Source organism: Oncorhynchus tshawytscha, linkage group LG01, assembly GCF_018296145.1.
Source record: "Oncorhynchus tshawytscha isolate Ot180627B linkage group LG01, Otsh_v2.0, whole genome shotgun sequence".
Classification (NCBI taxonomy): Eukaryota; Metazoa; Chordata; class Actinopteri; order Salmoniformes; family Salmonidae; genus Oncorhynchus; species Oncorhynchus tshawytscha.
Window position 1 is genome coordinate 6,828,063 of NC_056429.1, and position 27,106 is coordinate 6,855,168.

The 27,106-nt window shown below is 50.2% G+C and overlaps 1 pseudogene; it reads right to left on the bottom strand.

The window, feature by feature from the left end:
• Positions 1-27,106, bottom strand: part of LOC121838813 — a 46,503-nt pseudogene that overhangs the window by 13,379 nt on the left and 6,018 nt on the right.

The window sequence follows — 27,106 nt, forward strand, 5'->3', positions numbered from 1 at the left end:
CTTCACGGTTGTTTTTGTATTGTTTATTGTTTTTGTCGGCGTCATCCTAATAAATAGGAATGTGTACGCTCACCACGCTGCACTTTGGTCCTCTTCATTCCACGGCCGTGACAGTTTCATTCCTAAAACGTTTGATTTATATTTTTATTTTCACATTTTTTATTTCACCTTTATTTAACCAGGTAGGCTAGTTGAGAACAAGTTCTCATTTACAACTGCGACTTGGCCAAGATAAAGCAAAGCAGTTCGACACACACAACAACACAGAGTTACACATAGAATAAACAAACATACAGTCAATAATACAGTAGAAAAAGTCTATATCGATGTGTGCAAATGAGGTAGGATAACGGAGGTAAGGCAATAAATATAATTACAATATAGCAATTAAACACTGGAGTAATAGATGTGCAGAAGATGTGTGCAAGTAGTGATTCATATAACGTTCGATTCATATAACGTTCGATTCATATAACGTTCGATTCATATAACGTTCGATTCATATAACGTTCGATTCATATAACGTTCGATTCATAAAGTTCGATTCATATAACGTTCGATTCCTTCTAGATAAATCTTTTGATTTAGAAGAAATTGGAATTAAAAGCCTAGATCAAGATCTAATCAAATCTCTATCGGTCTAGAGACTATCAATCAAATCAATCTGATCTCTATCGGTCTAGAGACTATCAATCAAATCAATCTGATCTCTATCGGTCTAGAGACTATCAATCAAATCTATCTGATCTCTATCAGTCTAGAGACTATCAATCAAATCTATCTGATCTCTATCAGTCTAGAGACTATCAATCAAATCTATCTGATCGCTATCAGTCTAGAGACTATCAATCAAATCTATCTGACTCCTCTGCATCTGTTGGGCACTATTTACATGGACAACACAGACAGCAGGCCATCACTATTTGGACAACACAGAAAGCATGCAATCACTATTTGGACAACACAGACAGCAGGCCATCACTATTTACATGGACAACACAGACAGCAGGCCATCACTATTTACATGGACAAAACAGACAGCAGGCCATCACTATTTACATGGACAACACAGACAGCAGGCCATCACTATTTATATGGACAAAACAGACAGCAGGCCATCACTATTTACATGGACAACACAGACAGCAGGCCATCACTATTTACATGGACAAAACAGACAGCAGACCATCACTATTTACATGGACAACACAGAAAGCAGGCCATCACTATTTACATGGACAAAACAGACAGCAGGCCATCACTATTTACATGGACAACACAGAAAGCATGCAATCACTATTTGGACAACACAGGCAGCATGCCATTGTGTAATGGAGGGGGTCATAGGTCTGTTCAGCTCAGGCCAATCCCAGGGGGCTGTGGGGTGTGGTGGTAACGTCCCCTGCCCAGCTGTAGAGGGGTGCTAGTCAGGGTTACGGGTGGAGTGGGGGGTTGGTGTCCAGGGTGTCATAGGGCAGCTCTGACCCAGCGTCCCGGCAGCTATAGCACAATAGCCAGTGATAATGTATTCAGGCCAGGGATGAGATCCATGGGAAACAGTGGTGGGAAGAACATCTGGGCCCTGATCTCTAATCTCTTGGAGGCTTTGCTGCTCACACAACACTGGGGAGGGGATGGAGAGCCACTGAGGAGGGGACTAGGCTGGTCCCAGATCTGTTGGTGTTGTCTTCTCATTGTGATCATTGTGATACCAAATGTGATAATGACCATAGGAGTTGGTAAGAAAGCACAAACAGATCTGGGACCAGGCTATGGATGGAGAGGGATTGGGGGAGGAACTTGGGACTGTACAGGGGGCTGGGGAGTCGAGGGAGGTCTGTTTAGGAGAGCCCATATTGATCGGGGACAGACCGAGAGAAATGGAAAGGGGACACTAAAAGATGTCACTACATATTGAAAAATATCTGATTCTCCCCTTTATATCCTGTTGATGTCCAAAAAGCCACTCAAAACTCTGCCTCTACCCACCTCTGCCTCTACCCACCTCTGCCTCTACCCACCTCTGCCTCTACCCACCTCTGCCTCTACCCACCTCTACCCCTCTACCCACCTCTGCCTCTACCCACCTCTGCCTCTACCCACCTCTGCCTCTACCCACCTCTGCCTCTACCCACCTCTGCCTCTACCCAAACTATACCTACAGTATCTATACCTATATCTAATCATCACTTACCCAGACCACTGATGGTGTATTCTGTGTCCTCAGGCTGGAGCTGGATGGAGGGCTGTTCTGGTTGACCCTCCTCATGGTAACAGAGCCGGTAACCCTGGACGACCACGGAGCCTGGAGATGGCTGCCATCGAACCAAGATGGAGGTGCAGTTGAGAGGCTCCAGTTGCTGTAGCAGTGGGGCAGGTGGCACTGTGGGGACACAGGAAGGAGAACAGGTATGAAGAGGATGATGGACACAGGAAGGAGAACAGGTATGAAGAGGATGATGGACGACACAGGAAGGAGAACAGGTATGAAGAGGATGATGAAGGACACAGGAAGGAGAACAGGTATGAAGAGGATGATGAAGAAAAATCTGTTGATGCGCCCTTAAGCAAGGCACTTAACCCCTAATTGCTTCTGTAAATCACTCTGAAGAATAGAGTCTGTTAAAATGCATTAGAAATTAATCTTAAATTGTGTCATTTTGGAGTCACGTTTCTGAAAACTTTGACATGCTGTATGATGCTGGTTTTGGGTGAGGGTTAGGATGTGATATTAGTTACATTTGATGCTGGTTTTGGGTTAGGATGTGATATTAGTTACCTTTGATGCTGGTTTTGGGTTAGGATGTGATATTAGTTACCTTTGATGCTGGTTTTGGGTTAGGATGTGATATTAGTTACCTTTGATGCTGGTTTTGGGTGAGGATGTGATATTAGTTACCTTTGATGCTGGTTTTGGGTGAGGATGTGATATTAGTTACCTTTGATGCTGGTTTTGGGTGAGGATGTGATATTAGTTACCTTTGATGCTGGAGGTTTAGGGTGAGGGTTAGGATGTGATGTTGGTTACCTTTGATGCTGGAGGTTTTGGGTGAGGGTTAGGATGTGATGTTGGTTACCTTTGATGCTGGAGGTTTAGGGTGAGGGTTAGGATGTGATGTTGGTTACCTTTGATGCTGGAGGTTTAGGGTGAGGGTTAGGATGTGATGTTGGTTACCTTTGATGCTGGAGGTTTAGGGTGAGGTTAGGATGTGATGTTGGTTACCTTTGATGCTGGAGGTTTTGGGTGAGGGTTAGGATGTGATGTTAGTTACCTTTGATGCTGGAGGTTTGGATGTGATGTTAGTTAGCTTTGATGCTGGAGGTTTTGGGTGAGGGTTGCTGTGATGTTGGTTACCTTTGATGCTGGAGGTTTTGGGTGAGGGTTAGGATGTGATGTTAGTTACCTTTGATGCTGGAGGTTTAGGGTGAGGGTTAGGATGTGATGTTGGTTACCTTTGATGCTGGAGGTTTTGGGTGAGGGTTAGGATGTGATGTTAGTTACCTTTGATGCTGGAGGTTTTGGATGTGATGTTAGTTAGCTTTGATGCTGGAGGTTTTGGGTGAGGGTTAGGATGTGATGTTAGTTACCTTTGATGCTGGAGGTTTTGGGTGAGGGTTAGGATGTGATATTAGTTACCTTTGATGCTGGAGGTTTTGGGTGAGGGTTAGGATGTGATATTAGTTACCTTTGATGCTGGAGGTTTTGGGAGTGCGGTGGGAGGTCCAGGAGGAGGGTTCACACCACCCCACCCTGGTGGCTGCAGAGATCCGGAGCAGGTAGACGGTATCAGGCTGAAGGTCTCCCAGGAGGTACTGGGTGTTGTTTTGGGCCAGCTCCACAGACAGAACCGTGGCGTCTGCAGCTGTACGGTAGGACAGACGATAGGCCCATATGTGCCCACGGGACAATTTGGTTGGTAGAGGCTGCCACAAAACCTGGATGTCTGTAGGGCTGTGGCTGGTCAGGCTGAGCTCTGGGGTACGCAGGGGCACTGGAGGAGACATTCAACCGTGTTTGAATGGATCAGTTCGAGACAAGTCGAGTGCGCAGAATCTCTAAACTTAATCCCAATATTGAGCAGTTATTTGGGATGATTTGTAGATCAATGATTCTGCACAGTCCGAATGCAATGTAGTTAAACTTAAAACACGCACAATCATTCACACTGTCAAATCAAGTGATGAAGTGAGTTACAGAAAGGAGCAGTTGATAATCTCTTATCGGCTCAATTCCATTCCATTCTATTCATTGGCATGACAAAAGTCTGCTTGACAACAGTCTGCTTGACAACAGTCTGCTTGACAACAGTCTGCTTGACAACAGTCTGCTTGACAACAGTCTGCTTGACAACAGTCTGCTTGACAACAGTCTGCTTGACAACAGTCTGCTTGACAACAGTCTGCTTGACAACAGTCTGCTTGTATGTCCTTACTCACCGTCCTCCAGAGTGTGTTGACAGACTTGGTCAGACATACGGCTAGCTCCCATCGGCATATAGGCCACCATGTAGAAAGAGTAGTTCCAGGCTGGCTCCAGGTCATCTATAATGTAGCTGGTCGTGTCGTTGCCAATCACCACCTGGTATTCCTCATTGTTTAGTCCTGGAATGGATAGGGGAGAAAATTAAAAAGTTTTAATGTAACGTGTCACAAGAAAGATGCCTCAAATGTAAAGATCCCTTGAAAGGGAGATAAGGGGACTCAACTGTTGAAATTAATGACAAATAGATGAATAAAATAGATATAAAAGACCAGAGATGAATATCTTCAAACCCTGTGGTATGTAAACAAGTTGGTTTTACTGTTTGGGTATACTAGTCTTTCTGCTAACAGTCTTCTTGCCCCTCAGATTTTCTGTCAACATTGAACTAATGCAGAGCAGAGCAGAGTCACGTTCCCTGTGACATGTCTTTCCTACCCACAGTCCTCAAACAGTCCTAACCTGTGACGTCTTTCCTGCCCACTCCTCCTCCATCAGCCCGTCTCTACCCCTCCTCCATCAGCCCGTCTCTACCCCTCCTCCATCGTCTCACCCCTCCTCCATCACCCCGTCTCTACCCCTCCTCCATCACCCAGTCTCCCTCCTCCATCACCCCGTCTTTACTCCTCCATCACCCCGTCTTTACTCCTCCATCACCCCGTCTTTACTCCTCCATCACCCCGTCTTTACTCCTCCATCACCCCGTCCTCCTCCATCACCCCGTCTTTACTCCTCCATCACCCCGTCCTCCTCCATCACCCCGTCTTTACTCCTCCATCACCCCGTCTTTACTCCTCCATCACCCCGTCTTTACTCCTCCATCACCCCGTCTTTACTCCTCCATCACCCCGTCTTTACTCCTCCATCACCCCGTCTTTACTCCTCCATCACCCCGTCTTTACTCCTCCATCACCCCGTCACTCCTCCATCACCCCGTCTTTACTCCTCCATCACCCCGTCTTTACTCCTCCTCCTCCATCACCCCGTCTTTACTCCTCCTCCTCCATCACCCCGTCTTTACTCCTCCTCCTCCATCACCCCGTCTTTACTCCTCCTCCTCCATCACCCCGTCTTTACTCCTCCTCCTCCATCACCCCGTCTTTCTCCTCCTCCTCCATCACCCCGTCTTTACTCCTCCTCCTCCATCACCCCGTCTTTCTCCTCCTCCTCCATCACCCCGTCTTTCTCCTCCTCCTCCATCACCCCGTCTTTACTCCTCCTCCTCCATCACCCCGTCTTTACTCCTCCTCCATCACCCCGTCTTTCTCCTCCTCCTCCATCACCCCGTCTTTACTCCTCCTCCTCCATCACCCCGTCTTTCTCCTCCTCCTCCATCACCCCGTCTTTACTCCTCCTCCTCATCACCCCGTCTTTACTCCTCCTCCTCCATCACCCCGTCTTTACTCCTCCTCCATCACCCCGTCTTTACTCCTCCTCCATCACCCCGTCTTTACTCCTCCTCCATCACCCAGTCTTTACTCCTCCTCCATCACCCCGTCTTTACTCCTCCTCCATCACCCCGTCTTTACTCCTCCTCCATCACCCCGTCTTTACTCCTCCTCCATCACCCCGTCTTTACTCCTCCTCCATCACCCCGTCTTTACTCCTCCTCCATCACCCCGTCTTTACTCCTCCTCCATCACCCCGTCTTTACTCCTCCTCCATCACCCCGTCTTTACTCCTCCTCCATCACCCCGTCTTTACTCCTCCTCCATCACCCCGTCTTTACTCCTCCTCCATCACCCGTCTTTACTCCTCCTCCATCACCCCGTCTTTACTCCTCCTCCATCACCCGTCTTTCCTCCTCCTCCATCACCCGTCTTTACTCCTCCTCCATCACCCGTCTTTACTCCTCCTCCATCACCCGTCTTTACTCCTCCTCCATCTCCTCCTCCATCACCCAGTCTTTACTCCTCCTCCATCACCCCGTCTTTACTCCTCCTCCATCACCCCGTCTTTACTCCTCCTCCATCACCCCGTCTTTACTCCTCCTCCATCACCCCGTCTTTACTCCTCCTCCATCACCCCGTCTTTACTCCTCCTCCATCACCCCGTCTTTACTCCTCCTCCATCACCCCGTCTTTACTCCTCCTCCATCACCCCGTCTTTACTCCTCCTCCATCACCCCGTCTTTACTCCTCCTCCATCACCCCGTCTTTACTCCTCCTCCATCAGGTCTTTACTCCTCCTCCATCAGTCTTTACTCCTCCTCCATCAGATGTCTTTACTCCTCCTCCATCACCCCGTCTTTATCCTCCTCCATCACCCCGTCTGGGCCTCCTCCATCACCCCGTCACTCCTCCTCCATCACCCCGTCTTTACTCCTCCTCCATCACCCCGTCTTTACTCCTCCTCCATCACCCCGTCTTTACTCCTCCTCCATCACCCCGTCTTTACTCCTCCTCCATCACCCCGTCTTTACTCCTCCTCCATCACCCTGTCTTTACTCATGACTTCTCGGTACGTCTCCTCCATCACCCTGTCTTTACTCCTCCTCCATCACCCGGTCTTTACTCCTCCTCCATCACCCTGTCTTTACTCCTCCTCCATCACCCTGTCTTTACTCCTCCTCCATCACCCTGTCTTTACTCCTCCTCCATCACCCTGTCTTTACTCCTACCTTCAGCCTTCATGTAGTGTACAGAACACGATGACTTTGTCAGCGTTGTAGATGGGTCTCTCCCAGGCCAGTAGGATGGCTGAGGAGGAGATGGTTTCAGCGTGGATGTTCCTGGGAGCGCTCGGTCCTCAGACATCACCACGATGAGGCGTGCCAGGGACAGCGCTGCCCTGTTCGTTCTCCGCCACACACTGGTAGATGGCATCATCCTCCGTTGTGATCTGAGTGATCACCAGTTTACTGTGGAGGGAAACAGAGTCATGTTGTATCGTCTTTATTAATGGTATGGTCTACCTACACCCGTTGTGTTCAGGTCTACCTACACCCGTTGTGTTCAGGTCTACCTACACCCGTTGTGTTCAGGTCTACCTACACCCGTTGTGTTCAGGTCTACCTACACCCGTTGTGTTCAGGTCTACCTACACCCGTTGTGTTCAGGTCTACCTACACCCGTTGTGTTCAGGTCTACCTACACCCGTTGTGTTCAGGTCTACCTACACCCGTTGTGTTCAGGTCTACCACACCCGTTGTGTTCAGGTCTACCTACACCCGTTGTATTCAGGTCTACCTACACCCGTTGTATTCAGGTCTACCTACACCCGTTGTATTCAGGTCTACCACACCCGTTGTGTTCAGGTCTACCACACCGTTGTATTCAGGTCTACCACACCCGTTGTATTCAGGTCTACCACACCCGTTGTATTCAGGTCTACCACACCGTTGTATTCAGGTCTACCACACCTGTTGTATTCAGGTCTACTACACCTGTTGTATTCAGGTCTACTACACCTGTTGTATTCAGGTCTACTACACCTGTTGTATTCAGGTCTACTACACCTGTTGTATTCAGGTCTACTACACCTGTTGTATTCAGGTCTACTACACCTGTTGTATTCAGGTCTACTACACCTGTTGTATTCAGGTCTACTACACCTGTTGTATTCAGGTCTACTACACCTGTTGTATTCAGGTCTACTACACCTGTTGTATTCAGGTCTACTACACCTGTTGTATTCAGGTCTACTACACCTGTTGTATTCAGGTCTACTACACCTGTTGTATTCAGGTCTACTACACCTGTTGTATTCAGGTCTACTACACCTGTTGTATTCAGGTCTACCACACCTGTTGTATTCAGGTCTACTACACCTGTTGTATTCAGCATTTGACAAATAGCATTCGATTTGATGAGAACAGCTTCACTATTATTACAACAAACCATTGTTGGAGATCATTTGACTGACACGTTGACATTTTTTAATTAAAAGTTATGTCAATCGTGTTATTGTGAAGTCAAAGACACATTCTCATATTGAGTGGACAATAAAAAAAAATTTTTTAAAAAGGGTTTGTTTTAATTCTAAATTTTAATTTTTGTTGCAGGTGCGTGGAAATAATGTGATGATATCGTCAAAGAAAGAAAGAAACCCTCCGATGAACGTTATCTGGCCGACACGTTCAATAAACAAAGTGATATGAGCAGGAGAGCAGCGGTCGGGGTTTCTCTTTTCTTTGAACATCCCATTTTAAAATGTGAAGTGTAAATTTGATCTTCAGTACGGAGTTGTTCAGGTGTAACAGTACCTGTTGTACATCTTGATCCTGCCGTTCAGGTGCACCTCCTCTCCGTTCTTCAGCCAGGTGATGCGTGGCGGGGGCACCCCTGAGCCTGGCACACGAAGCGGGCAGTGCCAGCCCTGGGACGGGTCTGGCTCTCAGGTCTCTCCACCAGTGATGGGGGCTCTAGAGGCAGAACCGAGTGGTGGATGAGGTGTGTATCTCACTTTTACTATTTCATTTTAACTGTGCTATACACATCCAATCTATTTGTGCCGTATTATTGATAGGAAAATGCTAAGGATGGCACGAATATTATTACATTTGTACTTTTTATTAGTGGATAGAGACAGGAAGCATTAAGAAGTGGAAACAGTAGGACCGGGGTTTGACATACATACACCAAAGGCTGTGAGGTGTTTCTCAAAATGCCTACTACACTGCTCCGAGTACTGGGAGGGTCAGAAGTGCGAGTCTAAAACAAAGTATGCGAAACGTGGAGCATGGAGGGCACTTCTCGAATGCGTACTCCGTTTGTAGATATTTTCAAAGATGCATCGATGCTTCAAAGGAAAGTACGCAAAGAAATATGACAGTAGGGGAGTGCTGCTCAGTGTGAGGTAATACAGTAGGGGAGTGCTGCTCAGTGTGAGGTAATACAGTAGGGGAGTGCTGCTCAGTGTGAGGTAATACAGTACAGGGGAGTGCTGCTCAGTGTGAGGTAATACAGTAGGGGAGTGCTGCTCAGTGTGAGGTAATACAGTAGGGGGAGTGCTGCTCAGTGCTGAGGTAATACAGTAGGGAGTGCTGCTCAGTGTGAGGTAATACAGTAGGGGAGTGCTGCTCAGTGTGAGGTAATACAGTAGGGGAGTGCTGCTCAGTGTGAGGTAATACAGTAGGGGAGTGCTGCTCAGCGTGAGTAATACAGTAGGGGAGTGCTGCTCAGCGTGAGGTAATACAGTAGGGGAGTGCTGCTCAGCGTGAGGTAATACAGTAGGGGAGTGCTGCTCAGTGTGAGGTACATACAGTAGTAGGGGAGTGCTGCTCAGCGTGAGGTAATACAGTAGAGTGCTGGGAGTGCTGCTCAGTGTGAGGTAATACAGTAGGGGAGTGCTGCTCAGCGTGAGGTAATACAGTAGGGGAGTGCTGCTCAGTGTGAGGTAATACAGTAGGGGAGTGCTGCTCAGCGTGAGGTAATACAGTAGGGGAGTGCTGCTCAGCGTGAGGTAATACAGTAGGGGAGTGCTGCTCAGCGTGAGGTAATACAGTAGGGAGTGCTGCTCAGTGTGAGGTAATACAGTAGGGGAGTGTGCAGCGTGAGGTAATACAGTAGGGGAGTGCTGCTCAGCGTGAGGTAATACAGTAGGTGGAGTGCTGCTCAGCGTGAGGTAATACAGTAGGGGAGTGCTGCTCAGCGTGAGGTAATACAGTAGGGGAGTGCTGCTCAGCGTGAGGTAATACAGTAGGGAGTGCTGCTCAGCGTGAGGTAATACAGTAGGGGAGTGCTGCTCAGCGTGAGGTAATACAGTAGGGGAGTGCTGCTCAGCGTGAGGTAATACACGGGGAGTGCTGCTCAGCGTGAGGTAATACAGTAGGGAGTGCTGCTCAGTGTGAGGTAATACAGTAGGGGAGTGCTGCTCAGCGTGGGTGCTGCTCAGCGTGACAGTAGGGGAGTGCTGCTCAGCGTGAGGTAATACAGTAGGGGAGTGCTGCTCAGTGTGAGGTAATACAGTAGGTGGAGTGAGTGCTCAGCGTGAGTAATACAGTAGGGGAGTGCTGCTCAGTGTGAGGTAATACAGTAGGTGGAGTGCTGCTCAGCAGCGTGAGGTAATACAGTACGGGGAGTGCTGCTCAGTGTGAGGTAATACAGTAGGTGGTAATACAGGAGTGCTGCTCAGCGTGAGGTAATACAGTAGGGGAGTGCTGCTCAGCGTGAGGTAATACAGTAGGGGAGTGCTGCTCAGCGTGAGGTAATACAGTACGGGGAGTGCTGCTCAGCGTGAGGTAATACAGTAGGTGGAGTGCTGCTCAGCGTGAGGTAATACAGTAGGGGAGTGCTGCTCAGCGTGGTAATACAGTAGGGGAGTGCTGCTCAGCGTGAGGTAATACAGTAGGTGGACAGCGTGAGGTAATACAGTAGGGAGTGCTGCTCAGCGTGAGGTAATACAGTAGGGGAGTGCTGCTCAGTGTGAGGTAATACAGTAGGTGGAGTGCTGCTCAGCGTGAGGTAATACAGTAGGGGAGTGCTGCTCAGCGTGAGGTAATACAGTAGGGGAGTGCTGCTCAGCGTGAGGTAATACAGTAGTGCTGCTCAGCGGGGAGTGCCTGCTCAGCGTGAGGTAATACAGTAGGTGCTGAGTGCTGCTCAGTAGGGCCAAGTGCTGCTCAGTGTGAGGTAATACAGTAGGGGAGTGCTGCTCAGTGTGAGGTAATACAGTAGGGAGTGCTGCTCAGCGTGAGGTAATACAGTAGGTGGAGTGCTGCTCAGCGTGAGGTAATATACAGTGCTGCTCAGCGTGAGGTAATACAGTAGGGAGTGCTGCTCAGCGTGAGGTAATACAGTAGGGGAGTGCTGCTCAGCGTGAGGTAATACAGTAGGGGAGTGCTGCTCAGCGTGAGGTAATACAGTAGGGGGAGTGCTGCTCAGCGTGAGGTAATACAGTAGCGTGAGGTAATACAGTAGGGGAGTGCTGCTCAGCGTGAGTAATACAGTAGGGAGTGCTGCTCAGCGTGAGTAATACAGTAGGGGAGTGCTGCTCAGGGGAGTGCTGCTCAGCGTGAGGTAATACAGTAGGGGAGTGCTGCTCAGCGTGAGGTAATACAGTAGTGCTGCTCAGCGTGAGTAATACAGTAGGGGAGTGCTGCTCAGTGTGAGGTAATACAGTAGGTGGAGTGCTGCTCAGCGTGAGGTAATACAGTAGGGGAGTGCTGCTCAGCGTGAGGTAATACAGTAGGGGAGTGCTGCTCAGTGTGACAGTAAGTACAGTAGCGTGAGGTAATACAGTAGGGGAGTGCTGCTCAGCGTGAGGTAATACAGTACGGGGAGTGCTGCTCAGTGTGAGGTAATACAGTACGAGGGAGTGCTGCTCAGTGTGAGTAATACAGTAGGTGGAGTGCTGCTCAGCGTGAGGTAATACAGTAGGGGAGTGCTGCTCAGCGTGAGGTAATACAGTAGGGAGTGCTGCTCAGTGTGAGGTAATACAGTAGGTGGAGTGCTGCTCAGCGTGAGGTAATACAGTAGGGGAGTGCTGCTCAGCGTGAGGTAATACAGTAGGGGAGTGCTGCTCAGCGTGAGTAATACAGTAGGGGGAGTGCTGCTCAGTGTGAGGTAATACAGTAGGGGAGTAGCAGTGAGGTAATACAGTAGGGGAGTGCTGCTCAGCGTGAGGTAATACAGTAATGAGGTAATACAGGAGTGCTGCTCAGCGTGGGTAATACAGTAGGGGAGCGTGCTGCTCAGTGCTCAGTGTGAGTAGTGCTGCTCAGCGTGAGGTAATACAGTAGGGGGAGTGCTGCTCAGCGTGAGGTAATACAGTACAGTCAGCGTGAGGTAATACAGTAGGGGGGTGAGTGCTGCTCAGCGTGAGGTAATACAGTAGGGGAGTGCTGCTCAGCGTGAGGTAATACAGTAGGGGAGTGCTGCTCAGCGTGAGGTAATACAGTAGGGAGTGCTGCTCAGTGTGAGGTAATACAGTAGGGGAGTGCTGCTCAGCGTGAGGTAATACAGTAGGGGAGTGCTGCTCAGCGTGAGGTAATACAGTAGGGGGAGTGCTGCTCAGCGTGAGGTAATACAGTAGGGGAGTGCTGCTCAGTGTGAGGTAATACAGTAGGGGAGTGCTGCTCAGCGTGAGGTAATACAGTAGGGGAGCTGCTCAGCGTGAGGTAATACAGTAGGGGAGTGTGCTCAGCGTGAGGTAATACAGTAGGGGAGTGCTGCTCAGCGTGAGGTAATACAGTAGGGGAGTGCTGCTCAGCGTGAGGTAATACAGTAGGGGGAGTGCTGCTCAGCGTGAGGTAATACAGTAGGGGAGTGCAGCGTGAGGTAATACAGTAGGGGAGGTGCAGCGTGAGGTAATACAGTACGGGAGTGCTGCTCAGCGTGAGGTAATACAGTAGGGGAGTGCTGCTCAGTGTGAGGTAATACAGTAGGGGAGTGCTGCTCAGTGTGAGGTAATACAGTACGGGGAGTGCTGCTCAGCGTGAGGTAATACAGTGCAGGGAGTGCTGCTCAGCGTGAGGTAATACAGTAGGTAATACAGGGAGTGCTGCTCAGCGTGAGGTAATACAGTAGGGGAGTGCTGCTCAGCGTGAGGTAATACAGTAGGGGAGTGCTGCTCAGCGTGAGGTAATACAGTAGGGGAGTGCTGCTCAGCGTGAGGTAATACAGTAGGGGAGTGCTGCTCAGTGTGAGGTAATACAGTAGGGGAGTGCTGCTCAGCGTGAGGTAATACAGTACAGTAGGGGAGTGCTGCTCAGTGTGAGGTAATACAGTAGGGTAGGTAATACAGGGAGTGCTGCTCAGCGTGAGGTAATACAGTAGGGGAGTGCTGCTCAGCGTGAGGTAATACAGTAGGGGAGTGCTGCTCAGTGTGAGGTAATACAGTAGGGGGAGTGCTGCTCAGCGTGAGGTAATACAGTAGGTGGAGTGCTGCTCAGCGTGAGGTAATACAGTAGGGGGAGTGCTGCTCAGTGTGAGGTAATACAGTAGGTGGAGTGCTGCTCAGCGTGAGGTAATACAGTAGGGGAGTGCTGCTCAGTGTGAGGTAATACAGTACGGGGAGTGCTGCTCAGTGTGAAGTAATACAGTAGGTGGAGTGCTGCTCAGCGTGAGGTAATACAGTAGGGGAGTGCTGCTCAGCGTGAGGTAATACAGTAGGTGGAGTGCTGCTCAGCGTGAGGTAATACAGTAGGGGAGTGCTGCTCAGCGTGAGGTAATACAGTAGGGGAGTGCTGCTCAGTGTGAGGTAATACAGTAGGGGAGTGCTGCTCAGCGTGAGGTAATACAGTAGGGGAGTGCTGCTCAGTGTGAGGTAATACAGTAGGGGAGTGCTGCTCAGCGTGAGGTAATACAGTAGGGGAGTGCTGCTCAGCGTGAGGTAATACAGTAGGTAATACAGGGAGTGCTGCTCAGTGTGAGGTAATACAGTAGGGGGAGTGCTGCTCAGCGTGAGGTAATACAGTAGGGGGAGTGCTGCTCAGCGTGAGGTAATACAGTAGGGGGAGTGCTGCTCAGTGTGAGGTAATACAGTAGGGGGAGTGCTGCTCAGCGTGAGGTAATACAGTAGGGGGAGTGCTGCTCAGTGTGAGGTAATACAGTAGGGGAGTGCTGCTCAGTGTGAGGTAATACAGTAGGGGGAGTGCTGCTCAGCGTGAGGTAATACAGTAGGGGAGTGCTGCTCAGCGTGAGGTAATACAGTAGGGGGAGTGCTGCTCAGCGTGACAGTAGGGGAGTGCAGTACGGGAGTGCTGCTCAGTGTGAGGTAATACAGTAGGGGAGTGCTGCTCAGCGTGAGGTAATACAGTACGGGGAGTGCTGCTCAGTGTGAGGTAATACAGTAGGGGAGTGCTGCTCAGCGTGAGGTAATACAGTAGGGGAGTGCTGCTCAGTGTGAGGTAATACAGTAGGGGAGTGCTGCTCAGTGTGAGGTAATACAGTAGGGGAGTGCTGCTCAGCGTGAGGTAATACAGTAGGGGAGTGTGAGGTAATACAGTAGGGAGTGCTGCTCAGCGTGAGGTAATACAGTAGGGGAGTGCTGCTCAGCGTGAGGTAATACAGTAGGGGAGTGCTGCTCAGCGTGAGGTAATACAGTAGGGGAGTGCTGCTCAGCGTGAGTAATACAGTAGGGAGTGCTGCTCAGCGTGAGGTAATACAGTAGGGGAGTGCTGCTCAGCGTGAGGTAATACAGTAGGGGAGTGCTGCTCAGCGTGAGGTAATACAGTAGGGGAGTGCTGCTCAGTGTGAGGTAATACAGTAGGGGAGTGCTGCTCAGCGTGAGGTAATACAGTAGGGAGTGCTGCTCAGCGTGAGGTAATACAGTAGGTGGAGTGCTGCTCAGCGTGAGGTAATACAGTAGGGGAGTGCTGCTCAGTGTGAGGTAATACAGTAGGGGAGTGCTGCTCAGCGTGAGGTAATACAGTAGGGGAGTGCTGCTCAGCGTGAGGTAATACAGTAGGTGGAGTGCTGCTCAGCGTGAGGTAATACAGTAGGGGAGTGCTGCTCAGCGTGAGGTAATACAGTAGGGGAGTGCTGCTCAGTGTGAGGTAATACAGTAGGGGAGTGCTGCTCAGCGTGAGGTAATACAGTAGGGAGTGCTGCTCAGCGTGAGGTAATACAGTAGGGGAGTGCTGCTCAGCGTGAGGTAATACAGTAGGGGAGTGCTGCTCAGCGTGAGTAATACAGTAGGGAGTGCTGCTCAGCGTGGTAATACAGTAGGGGAGTGCTGCTCAGCGTGAGGTAATACAGTAGGGGAGTGCTGCTCAGCGTGAGGTAATACAGTAGTGCTGCTCAGCGTGAGGTAATACAGTGCTGCTCAGCGTGAGGTAATACAGTAGGGGAGTGCTGCTCAGCGTGAGGTAATACAGTAGGGGAGTGCTGCTCAGCGTGAGGTAATACAGTAGGGGAGTGCTGCTCAGCGTGAGGTAATACAGTAGGGGAGTGCTGCTCAGCGTGAGGTAATACAGTAGGGGAGTGCTGCTCAGCGTGAGGTAATACAGTAGGGGAGTGCTGCTCAGCGTGAGGTAATACAGTAGGGGAGTGCTGCTCAGCGTGAGGTAATACAGTAGGGGAGTGCTGCTCAGTGTGAGGTAATACAGTAGGGGAGTGCTGCTCAGCGTGAGGTAATACAGTAGGGGAGTGCTGCTCAGCGTGAGGTAATACAGCTAGTAATACAGGGGAGTGCTGCTCAGCGTGAGGTAATACAGTAGGGGAGTGCTGCTCAGCGTGAGGTAATACAGTAGGGGAGTGCTGCTCAGCGTGAGGTAATACAGTAGCGTGAGTAATACAGTAGGGGAGTGCTGCTCAGCGTGAGGTAATACAGTAGCGTGCTGGTAATACAGTAGGGGAGTGCTGCTCAGCGTGAGGTAATACAGTAGGGGAGTGCTGCTCAGCGTGAGGTAATACAGTAGGGGAGTGCTGCTCAGCGTGAGGTAATACAGTAGGGGAGTGCTGCTCAGCGTGAGGTAATACAGTAGGGGAGTGCTGCTCAGCGTGAGGTAATACAGTAGGGGGAGTGCTGCTCAGCGTGAGGTAATACAGTAGGGGAGTGCTGCTCAGCGTGAGGTAATACAGTAGGGGAGTGCTGCTCAGTGTGAGGTAATACAGTAGGGGAGTGCTGCTCAGCGTGAGGTAATACAGTAGGGGAGTGCTGCTCAGCGTGAGGTAATACAGTAGGGGAGTGCTGCTCAGCGTGAGTGCTGAGGTAATACAGTAGGGGAGTGCTGCTCAGCGTGAGGTAATACAGTAGGGGAGTGCTGCTCAGCGTGAGGTAATACAGTAGGGGAGTGCTGCTCAGTGTGAGGTAATACAGTAGGTGGAGTGCTGCTCAGCGTGAGGTAATACAGTAGGGGAGTGCTGCTCAGCGTGAGGTAATACAGTAGGTGGAGTGCTGCTCAGCGTGAGGTAATACAGTAGGGGGTGGAGTGCTGCTCAGCGTGAGGTAATACAGTAGGGGAGTGCTGCTCAGTGTGAGGTAATACAGTAGGGGAGTGCTGCTCAGCGTGAGGTAATACAGTAGGGGGAGTGCTGCTCAGCGTGAGGTAATACAGTAGGGGAGTGCTGCTCAGTGTGAGGTAATACAGTAGGGGGAGTGCTGCTCAGCGTGAGGTAATACAGTAGGGGAGTGCTGCTCAGCGTGAGGTAATACAGTAGGGGAGTGCTGCTCAGCGTGAGGTAATACAGTAGGGAGTGCTGCTCAGCGTGAGGTAATACAGTAGGGGAGTGCTGCTCAGCGTGAGGTAATACAGTAGGGAGTGCTGCTCAGTGTGAGGTAATACAGTAGGGGAGTGCTGCTCAGCGTGAGGTAATACAGTAGGGGAGTGCTGCAGCGTGAGGTAATACAGTAGGGGAGTGCTGCTCAGCGTGAGGTAATACAGTAGGGGAGTGCTGCTCAGCGTGAGGTAATACAGTAGGGGAGTGCTGCTCAGCGTGAGGTAATACAGTAGGGGAGTGCTGCGTGAGGTAATACAGTAGGGGAGTGTGCTCAGCGTGAGGTAATACAGTAGGGGAGTGTGCTCAGCGTGAGGTAATACAGTAGGGGAGTGCTGCTCAGCGTGAGGTAATACAGTAGGGAGTGCTGCTCAGTGTGAGGTAATACAGTAGGGGAGTGCTGCTCAGTGTGAGGTAATACAGTAGGGGAGTGCTGCTCAGCGTGAGGTAATACAGTAGGGAGTGCTGCTCAGCGTGAGGTAATACAGTAGGGGAGTGCTGCTCAGCGTGAGGTAATACAGTAGGGGAGTGCTGCTCAGTGTGAGGTAATACAGTAGGGAGTGTGCTCAGCGTGAGGTAATACAGTAGGGGAGTGCTGCAGCGTGAGGTAATACAGTAGGGAGTGCTGCTCAGCGTGAGGTAATACAGTAGGGGAGTGCTGCTCAGTGTGAGGTAATACAGTAGGGGAGTGCTGCTCAGCGTGAGGTAATACAGTAGGGGGAGTGCTGCTCAGCGTGAGGTAATACAGTAGGGGAGTGCTGCTCAGCGTGAGGTAATACAGTAGGGGAGTGCTGCTCAGCGTGAGGTAATACAGTAGGGGAGTGCTGCTCAGCGTGAGGTAATACAGTAGGGGGAGTGCTGCTCAGCGTGAGGTAATACAGTAGGGCTGCTCAGTGCTGCTCAGCTGTGAGGTAATACAGTAGGGGAGTGCTGCTCAGCGTGAGGTAATACAGTAGGGGAGTGCTGCTCAGCGTGAGGTAATACAGTAGTGCTGCTCAGCGTGAGTAATACAGTAGGGGAGTGCTGCTCAGCGTGAGGTAATACAGTAGGGGAGTGCTGCTCAGCGTGAGGTAATACAGTAGGGGAGTGCTGCTCAGCGTGAGGTAATACAGTAGGGGAGTGCCGCTCAGTGTGAGTAATACAGTAGGGGAGTGCTGCTCAGCGTGAGGTAATACAGTAGGGGAGTGCTGCTCAGCGTGAGGTAATACAGTAGGTGGAGTGCTGCTCAGCGTGAGGTAATACAGTAGGGGAGTGCTGCTCAGTGTGAGGTAATACAGTAGGGAGTGTGCTCAGCGTGAGGTAATACAGTAGGGAGTGCTGCTCAGCGTGAGGTAATACAGTAGGGGAGTGTGCTCAGCGTGAGGTAATACAGTAGGGAGTGCTGCTCAGTGTGAGGTAATACAGTAGCGTGGTAATACAGGGAGTGTGCAGCGTGAGGTAATACAGTAGGGAGTGTGCTCAGCGTGAGGTAATACAGTAGGGGAGGTGCAGCGTGAGGTAATACAGTAGGGAGGGAGGTGCTGCTCAGTGTGAGGTAATACAGTAGGGGAGTGCTGCTCAGCGTGAGGTAATACAGTAGGGGAGTGTGCAGTGTGAGGTAATACAGTAGGGAGTGCTGCTCAGCGTGAGGTAATACAGTAGGGGAGTGCTGCTCAGCGTGAGGTAATACAGTAGGGAGTGCTGCTCAGCGTGAGGTAATACAGTAGGGGAGTGCTGCTCAGTGTGAGGTAATACAGTAGGGGGAGGTGCAGCGTGAGGTAATACAGTAGGGGAGTGCTGCTCAGCGTGAGGTAATACAGTAGGGAGTGCTGCTCAGCGTGAGGTAATACAGTAGCGTGGGGTAATGCAGTGCTGCTCAGCGTGGTAATACAGTAGGGAGTGCTGCTCAGCGTGAGGTAATACAGTAGGGGAGTGCTGCTCAGCGTGAGGTAATACAGTAGGGGAGTGCTGCTCAGCGTGAGGTAATACAGTAGGGGAGTGCTGCTCAGCGTGAGGTAATACAGTAGGGAGTGGGAGGAGTGCTGCAGCGTGAGGTAATACAGTAGGGAGGCTGCTCAGCGTGAGGTAATACAGTAGGGGAGTGTGCTCAGCGTGAGGTAATACAGTAGGGAGTGCTGCTCAGCGTGAGGTAATACAGTAGGGGAGTGCTGCTCAGCGTGAGGTAATACAGTAGGGAGTGCTGCTCAGCGTGAGGTAATACAGTAGGGGAGTGCTGCTCAGCGTGAGGTAATACAGTAGGGGAGTGCTGCTCAGCGTGAGGTAATACAGTAGGGGAGTGCTGCTCAGCGTGAGGTAATACAGTAGGGGAGGTGCAGTGTGAGGTAATACAGGAGTGCTGCTCAGCGTGAGGTAATACAGTAGGGGAGTGTGCTCAGCGTGAGGTAATACAGTAGGGAGTGTGCAGCGTGAGGTAATACAGTAGGGGAGTGCTGCAGCGTGAGGTAATACAGTAGGGGAGTGCTGCTCAGCGTGAGGTAATACAGTAGGGGAGTGCTGCTCAGTGTGAGGTAATACAGTAGTAATACAGGGAGTGCTGCTCAGTGTGAGGTAATACAGTAGGGGAGTGTGCTCAGCATGAGGTAATACAGTAGGGGAGTGCTGCTCAGCGTGAGGTAATACAGTAGGGGAGTGCTGCTCAGCGTGAGGTAATACAGTAGGGGGAGTGCTGCTCAGTGTGAGGTAATACAGTAGGGGAGTGTGCTCAGCGTGAGGTAATACAGTAGGGGAGTGTGCTCAGCGTGAGGTAATACAGTAGGGGAGTGTGCAGCGTGAGGTAATACAGTAGGGGAGTGCTGCAGTGTGAGGTAATACAGTAGGGGAGTGCTGCTCAGCGTGAGGTAATACAGTAGGGGAGTGCTGCTCAGCGTGAGGTAATACAGTAGGGGAGTGCTGCTCAGCGTGAGGTAATACAGTAGTAATACAGGGAGTGCTGCTCAGCGTGAGGTAATACAGTAGGGGGAGTGCTGCTCAGCGTGAGGTAATACAGTAGGGGGAGTGCTGCTCAGCGTGAGGTAATACAGTAGGGGAGTGCTGCTCAGCGTGAGGTAATACAGTAGTAGGGGAGTGCTGCTCAGCGTGAGGTAATACAGTAGGTGGAGTGCTGCTCAGCGTGAGGTAATACAGTAGGGGAGTGCTGCTCAGCGTGAGGTAATACAGTACGGGAGTGCCGCTCAGCGTGAGGTAATACAGTACGGGGAGTGCTGCTCAGCGTGAGGTAATACAGTACGGGGAGTGCTGCTCAGTGTGAGGTAATACAGTAGGTGGAGTGCTGCTCAGCGTGAGGTAATACAGTAGGGGAGTGCTGCTCAGCGTGAGGTAATACAGTAGGTGGAGTGCTGCTCAGCGTGAGGTAATACAGTAGGGGAGTGCTGCTCAGTGTGAGGTAATACAGTAGGGGAGTGCTGCTCAGCGTGAGGTAATACAGTAGGTGGAGTGCTGCTCAGTGTGAGGTAATACAGTAGGTGGAGTGCCGCTCAGCGTGAGGTAATACAGTAGGGGAGTGCTGCTCAGCGTGAGGTAATACAGTAGGGGAGTGCTGCTCAGTGTGAGGTAATACAGTACGGGGAGTGCTGCTCAGTGTGAGGTAATACAGTAGGTGGAGTGCCGCTCAGCGTGAGGTAATACAGTAGGGGAGTGCTGCTCAGCGTGAGGTAATACAGTACGGGGAGTGCTGCTCAGCGTGAGGTAATACAGTGCGGGGAGTGCTGCTCAGCGTGAGGTAATACAGTACGGGGAGTGCTGCTCAGTGTGAGGTAATACAGTAGGGGAGGTGCAGCGTGAGGTGATACAGTAGGGGAGTGCTGCTCAGTGTGAGGTAATACAGTAGGGGAGTGCTGCTCAGCGTGAGGTAATACAGTAGGTGGAGTGCGCTCAGCGTGAGGTAATACAGTAGGGGAGTGCTGCTCAGTGTGAGGTAATACAGTAGGGGGAGTGCTGCTCAGCGTGAGGTAATACAGTAGGGGAGTGCTGCTCAGCGTGAGGTAATACAGTATAGGGGAGTGCTGCTCAGCGTGAGGTAATACAGTAGGTGGAGTGCTGCTCAGCGTGAGGTAATACAGTAGGGGAGTGCTGCTCAGCGTGAGGTAATACAGTAGGGGAGTGCTGCTCAGCGTGAGGTAATACAGTAGGGAGTGCTGCACTCAGCGTGAGGTAATACAGTAGGGGAGTGCTGCTCAGTGTGAGGTAATACAGTAGGGGAGTGCTGCTCAGCGTGAGGTAATACAGTAGGGGAGGTGCAGCGTGAGGTAATACAGTAGGGGGAGTGCTGCTCAGCGTGAGGTAATACAGTAGTGCTGGGGGAGGCTGCTCAGCGTGAGGTAATACAGTAGGGAGTGTGCTCAGTGTGAGGTAATACAGTAGGGGAGTGCTGCTCAGCGTGAGGTAATACAGTAGGGGAGTGCTGCTCAGCGTGAGGTAATACAGTAGGGGAGGTGCAGCGTGAGGTAATACAGTAGGGGAGGTGCAGTGTGAGGTAATACAGTAGGGAGTGCAGCTCAGCGTGAGGTAATACAGTAGGGGAGTGCTGCTCAGCGTGAGTAATACAGTAGGGGAGTGCTGCTCAGCGTGAGGTAATACAGTAGGGGAGTGCTGCTCAGCGTGAGGAAGTGGTAATACAGTAGGGGAGTGCTGCTCAGTGTGAGGTAATACAGTAGGGGAGGTGCAGCATGAGGTAATACAGTAGGGGAGGTGCAGCGTGAGGTAATACAGTAGGGGAGGTGCAGCGTGAGGTAATACAGTAGGGGAGGTGCAGCGTGAGGTAATACAGCAGGGGAGGTGCAGCGTGAGGTAATACAGTAGGGGAGGTGCAGCGTGAGGTAATACAGTAGGGGTGGTGCAGCGTGAGGTAATACAGTAGGGAGGTGCAGCGTGAGGTAATACAGTAGGGGAGGTGCTCAGCGTGAGGTAATACAGTAGGGGAGTGCAGCGTGAGGTAATACAGTAGGGAGTGTGCAGCGTGAGGTAATACAGTAGGGGAGGTGCAGCGTGAGGTAATACAGTAGGGGAGTGCTGCAGCGTGAGGTAATACAGTAGGGGGAGTGGTGCAGCGTGAGGTAATACAGTAGGGGAGGTGCAGCGTGAGGTAATACAGTAGGGGGAGGTGCAGCGTGAGGTAATACAGTAGGGAGGTGCAGTGTGAGGTAATACAGTAGGGAGTGTGCAGCGTGAGGTAATACAGTAGGGAGTGCAGCGTGAGGTAATACAGTAGGGGAGGTGCAGCGTGAGGTAATACAGTAGGGGGTGCTGCTCAGCGTGAGGTAATACAGTAGGGGAGTGCTGCTCAGCGTGAGGTAATACAGTAGGGGAGTGCTGCTCAGTGTGAGGTAATACAGTAGGGGAGTGCTGCTCAGTGTGAGGTAATACAGTAGGGGAGGTGCAGCATGAGGTAATACAGTAGGGGAGGTGCAGCGTGAGGTAATACAGTAGGGGGAGTGCTGCTCAGCGTGAGGTAATACAGTAGGGGAGTGCTGCTCAGTGTGAGGTAATACAGTAGGGGAGTGCTGCTCAGTGTGAGGTAATACAGTAGGGGAGGTGCAGCGTGAGGTAATACAGTAGGGGAGGTGCAGCGTGAGGTAATACAGTAGGGGAGGTGCAGCGTGAGTAATACAGTAGGGGAGGTGCAGTGCGTGAGGTAATACAGTAGGGGAGGTGCAGCGTGAGGTAATACAGTAGGGGAGGTGCAGCGTGAGGTAATACAGTAGGGGAGGTGCAGTGTGAGGTAATACAGTAGGGGAGGTGCAGCGTGAGGTAATACAGTAGGGGAGGTGCAGCGTGAGGTAATACAGTAGGGGAGGTGCAGCGTGAGGTAATACAGTAGGGGAGGTGCAGCGTGAGGTAATACAGTAGGGAGGTGCAGCGTGAGGTAATACAGTAGGGGAGGTGCAGCGTGAGGTAATACAGTAGGGGAGTGCTGCTCAGCGTGAGGTAATACAGTAGGGGAGGTGCAGTGTGAGGTAATACAGTAGGGGAGGAGCAGCGTGAGGTAATACAGTAGGGGAGTGCTGCTCAAATGGAATGTTTCATGTGTTCTCCAAACTCTCGTCCTCACAAGAACGTACTCAAGAGAACATCCTCGGAGAATACACTTGGAGCATGAGAGTGTGGAGCACACTCGGTAGTATGCATATTGAAAAACCACTCAGTGGCTGTAACCACTAGACCGAAACCCAGAGCAATATTCTCCCATTTCAGCTGAAAACATATTGTTGGATCAGTATATAAGGATATAGTAGTTTACCTAGCACGGTGAGGTTGGCAGTAGCGATGGTGTAGTTGCATGTTCTTGGGGTGGTGGCTCTACAGAGGTAGACTCCACTGTGCTGAGGCTTCACATCACTGATCACCAGGTTTCCACTGTCAAACACAAATAAATAAATAAATATATATATATATATTTTTTTAAATGCATTAAAACCCAACACACTTTACAGTACAAACAGTCCTTTGAGACCACTGAAGCAAGTGCACACATTTTCCTTCAGGAAATACATTTTTAAAATATATTTTTATAACAATAATAAAATGACATACAACACAAAGGAAGTAAAAACGTCTTTAAACGTGATTTAAAAACCTCAATGGTGGCCGATGTTGCACAGAGCATTATGGGTACAGTGGTGCATCATGCATCCTCTCACCTGCCCAGCACTCTGGCATTGAACACGTCGATGGGTTTACTGTCGGCCCGGCTCCAGGAGATGATGGGTCTGGGGTTGCCCGTAGCAACACACTCCAGGACCACGGTGTAGTGGAGGGAAGCAGTCATGTTTTGGGGGCCCGCTATGATCCGGGGCCTCTGACGCGGTTTAGGGGCAGAACCTTAAAAAAAAAAAAAAAAAAGTTGTAGTTGTGCAATTATTTTCACAGTAAAAACCAGTACAATTTAAAAGAAGGTTTACTGTATGTGCATGTGAGGTACGTAACATTGCAAAAATCAGAAACTTTCTGTCCAAAAATGATGCAGAAAAATTAATCCATGCTTTTGTCACTTCTAGGTTAGACTACTGCAATGCTCTACTTTCCGGCTACCTGGATAAAGCACTAAATAAACTTCAGTTAGTGCAAAATATGGCTGCTAGAATCCTGACTAGAACCAAAAAATGTGATCATATTACTCCAGTGCTAGCCTCGCTACACTGGCTTCCTGTCAAGGCAAGGGCTGATTTCAAGGTTTTACTGCTAACCTACAAAGCATTACATGGGCTTGCTCCTACCTATCTCTCTGATTTGGTCCTGCCGCACATACCTACACGTACGCTACGGTCACAAGACGCAGGCCTCCTAATTGTCCCTAGAATTTCTAAGCAAACAGCTGGAGGCAGGGCTTTCACCTACAGAGCTCCATTTTTATGGAATGGTCTGCCATGTGAGAGACGCAGACTCGGTCTCAACCTTTAAGTCTTTACTGAAGACTCATCTCTTCAGTGGGTCATATGATTGAGTGTAGTCTGGCCCAGGAGTGTGAAGGTGAACGGAAAGGCTCTGGAGCAACGAACCGCCCTTGCTGTCTCTGCCTGGCCGGTTCCCCTCTTTCTACTGGGATTCTCTGCCTCTAACCCTATTACAGGGGCTGAGTCACTGGCTTACTAGGGCTCTTTCATACCGTCCCTAGGAGGGGTGCGTCACTTGAGTGGGTTGAGTCACTGATGTGATCTTCCTGTCTGGGTTGGCCCCCCTTGGGTTGTGCCGTGGTGGAGATCTTTGTGGACTATACTCGGCCTTGTCTCAGGATGGTAAGTTGGTGGTTGAAGATATCCCTCTAGTGGTGTGGGGGCTGTGCTTTGGCAAAGTGGGTGGGGTTATATCCTTCCTGTTTGGCCCTGTCCGGGGTGTCCTCGGATGGGGCCACAGTGTCTCCTGACCCCTCCTGTCTCAGCCTCCAGTATTTATGCTGCAGTAGTTTATGTGTCGGGGGATAGGGTCAGTTTGTTATATCTGGAGTACTTCTCCTGTCCTATCCGGTGTCCTGTGTGAATTTAAGTATGCTCTCTCTAATTCCCTCTTTCTTTCTCTCTCTCAGAGGACCTGAGCCCTAGGACCATGCCTCAGGACTACCTGACATGATGACTCCTTGCTGTCCCCAGTCTACCTGGCCGTGCTGCTGCTCCAGTTTCAACTGTTCTGCCTGTGATTATTATTATTTGACCATGCTGGTCATTTATGAACATTTGAACATCTTGGCCATGTTCTGTTATAATCTCCACCCGGCACAGCCAGAAGAGGACTGGCCACCCCACATAGCCTGGTTCCTCTCTAGGTTTCTTCCTAGGTTTTGGCCTTTCTAGGGAGTTTTTCCTAGCCACCGTGCTTCTACACCTGCATTGCTTGCTGTTTGGGGTTGTAGGCTGGGTTTCTGTACAGCACTTTGAGATATCAGCTGATGTACGAAGGGCTATTTAAATACATTTGATTTGAAAGATGTGCTTTTAAACAAGTCTACCCATAATCTGAATTGAAAGCACACACACCTTGGTTGATGACGGAGAGCGTTGCCTTTCTACTCTTGACGCGGTTGCCGATGTTGGTGGCCACACAACGGTACTTCCCAGCATCCTCTAGTTGGACGTTTTGAATCTGGAGAGCTCCGTTGGGCAGGACTGTGATTCTAGAGAGACAAATGGACAATGATGGCCAGGACCAGGGCCCAGAGTCACGAAACACTTCTTAAGAAAAAAAAAAATGTCTAGTGTGTATTGTGCTACCTGTCTGTCTCCAATGGTAGTGTGCTTTGGTCTAGCTCCCAGGTGATGGTGGCAGGAGGGTTAGAGGTCACCTGGCAGGTGAACCTGGCCACGGAACCTTCGGTCACCTCCAAAGGCACGGGCTGCACCACGAAGGGTGAGATATCTGCAAAGGAAGCAGTGGTTTCTCAGTTTAATATTAACTCTGTAAAGTCACAGAACCACTGAGTTCTTCTTTGCAAGAGTTCTTCTATGTGGGGCAGCAGTTAGCCTAGTGGTTAGAGCATTGGGCCAGTAGCCGTAAAGGTTGCTAGATTGAATCCCACGAGCTGACAAAATAAAAATCTATCGTTTTGCCCCTGAACAAGGCCGTTAACCCATTGTTCCTAGGCCAGTAGATACACGAAGGTGTTGAAAAATGTTTCTATCAGGAGCTTAAAAAGGGTTAGCTCTAAAGCAGGGGTTCTTTAACCTTTTTCAGCCTGGGACCCAAATTAGACATTCTGTGTTTTCCTGGGACCCAAGCTTAGGAACATATGCAACTGTATGTAAATATCGGGTAAATTTCATTGCCCTTGTGCCTAAAACAAATGCAATATAGACAAAAACAAATAACAATTAAATGAAATAGCCAAACAAAACGCTAGTCATGTTTATTTTCCCCCTTTAAAAACTCTGACATATCTGTCTAGGTTGGAACTGTTGCTGTTAAAATTCAATCAATAATTTTAATTCTGAACTGGAATAAACTGATGGATCCAGGCTGTATCACATCCTGCCGTGATTGGGAGACCAGAACACACACACACACACACAGTCCTAATGAGAGGTGTGTGGCTGGTTGAGGTTTTCAACAAGCATGTCTATTCTGGGCTCTGTTTTTGACAACATTGAGGTTATGCTCAGCATTGAGACTGCTTCTGTACTTGTTTTTTTTTGTTTTGAGTTGAGAACCCTGACTGACATAAGTATGTGGTGCCAAACAGGACCAGAACATCTACTGCTTTACTCACTGTTTAGTGAGCCTGCCAGGTCAGTGCCTTAGACTGCTGCTCTACTGTTTAGTGAGCCTGCCAGGTCAATGCCTTAGAATGCTGCTCCACTGTTTAGTGAGCCTGCCAGGTCAATGCCTTAGACTGCTGCTCCACTGTTTAGTGAGCCTGCCAGGTCAGTGCCTTAGACTGCTGCTCCACTGTTTAGTGAGCCTGCCAGGTCAGGGCCTTAGACTGCTGCTCCACTGTTTAGTGAGGTCAGGGCCTTAGACTGCTGCTCCACTGTTTAGTGAGGTCAGGACCTTAGACTGCTGCTCCACTGTTTAGTGAGGTCAGGGCCTTAGACTGCTGCTCCACTCGGGAGGCCATCAGCTAAATATATTATTCCAAAAAATATTGTTAACAGAAGAAACATCTTGAAACAAAACCATGGCAACACTATGGCATGTAGTCCTAGGTCCTGACCACCCAGTGCAAACTACCCTTGGCCTTGTTAAGATGATCTAACGTCCAACTAGCCAATCACCACCATAAGAGGGGCCATTCTCTCTGTTGGGTGCTTCTGCCAGTGGTTGGGTGTGTGGCCAAAGCCAGAAAACTGCTCTACTAATACGGTCATCCCGGCCCTGTCGTAAACAGCAGATCAATGGACAGGTCAGAATGCACAAAGATTCCCTTTAAAGGAGGTCAGGGTTCACCCCAGCCCCCTGTCCATTCAATTTCAGCTCAAATTGGGGGAGACCCGGCGGGATCGAAGACTGTTACCGGTCTGGTCAGCTATTGTCCCCCAAAAACTGGGACTTGCATATACTAATGTTTTATTTTACATTTTAGGCATTTAGCAAACACTCTTTT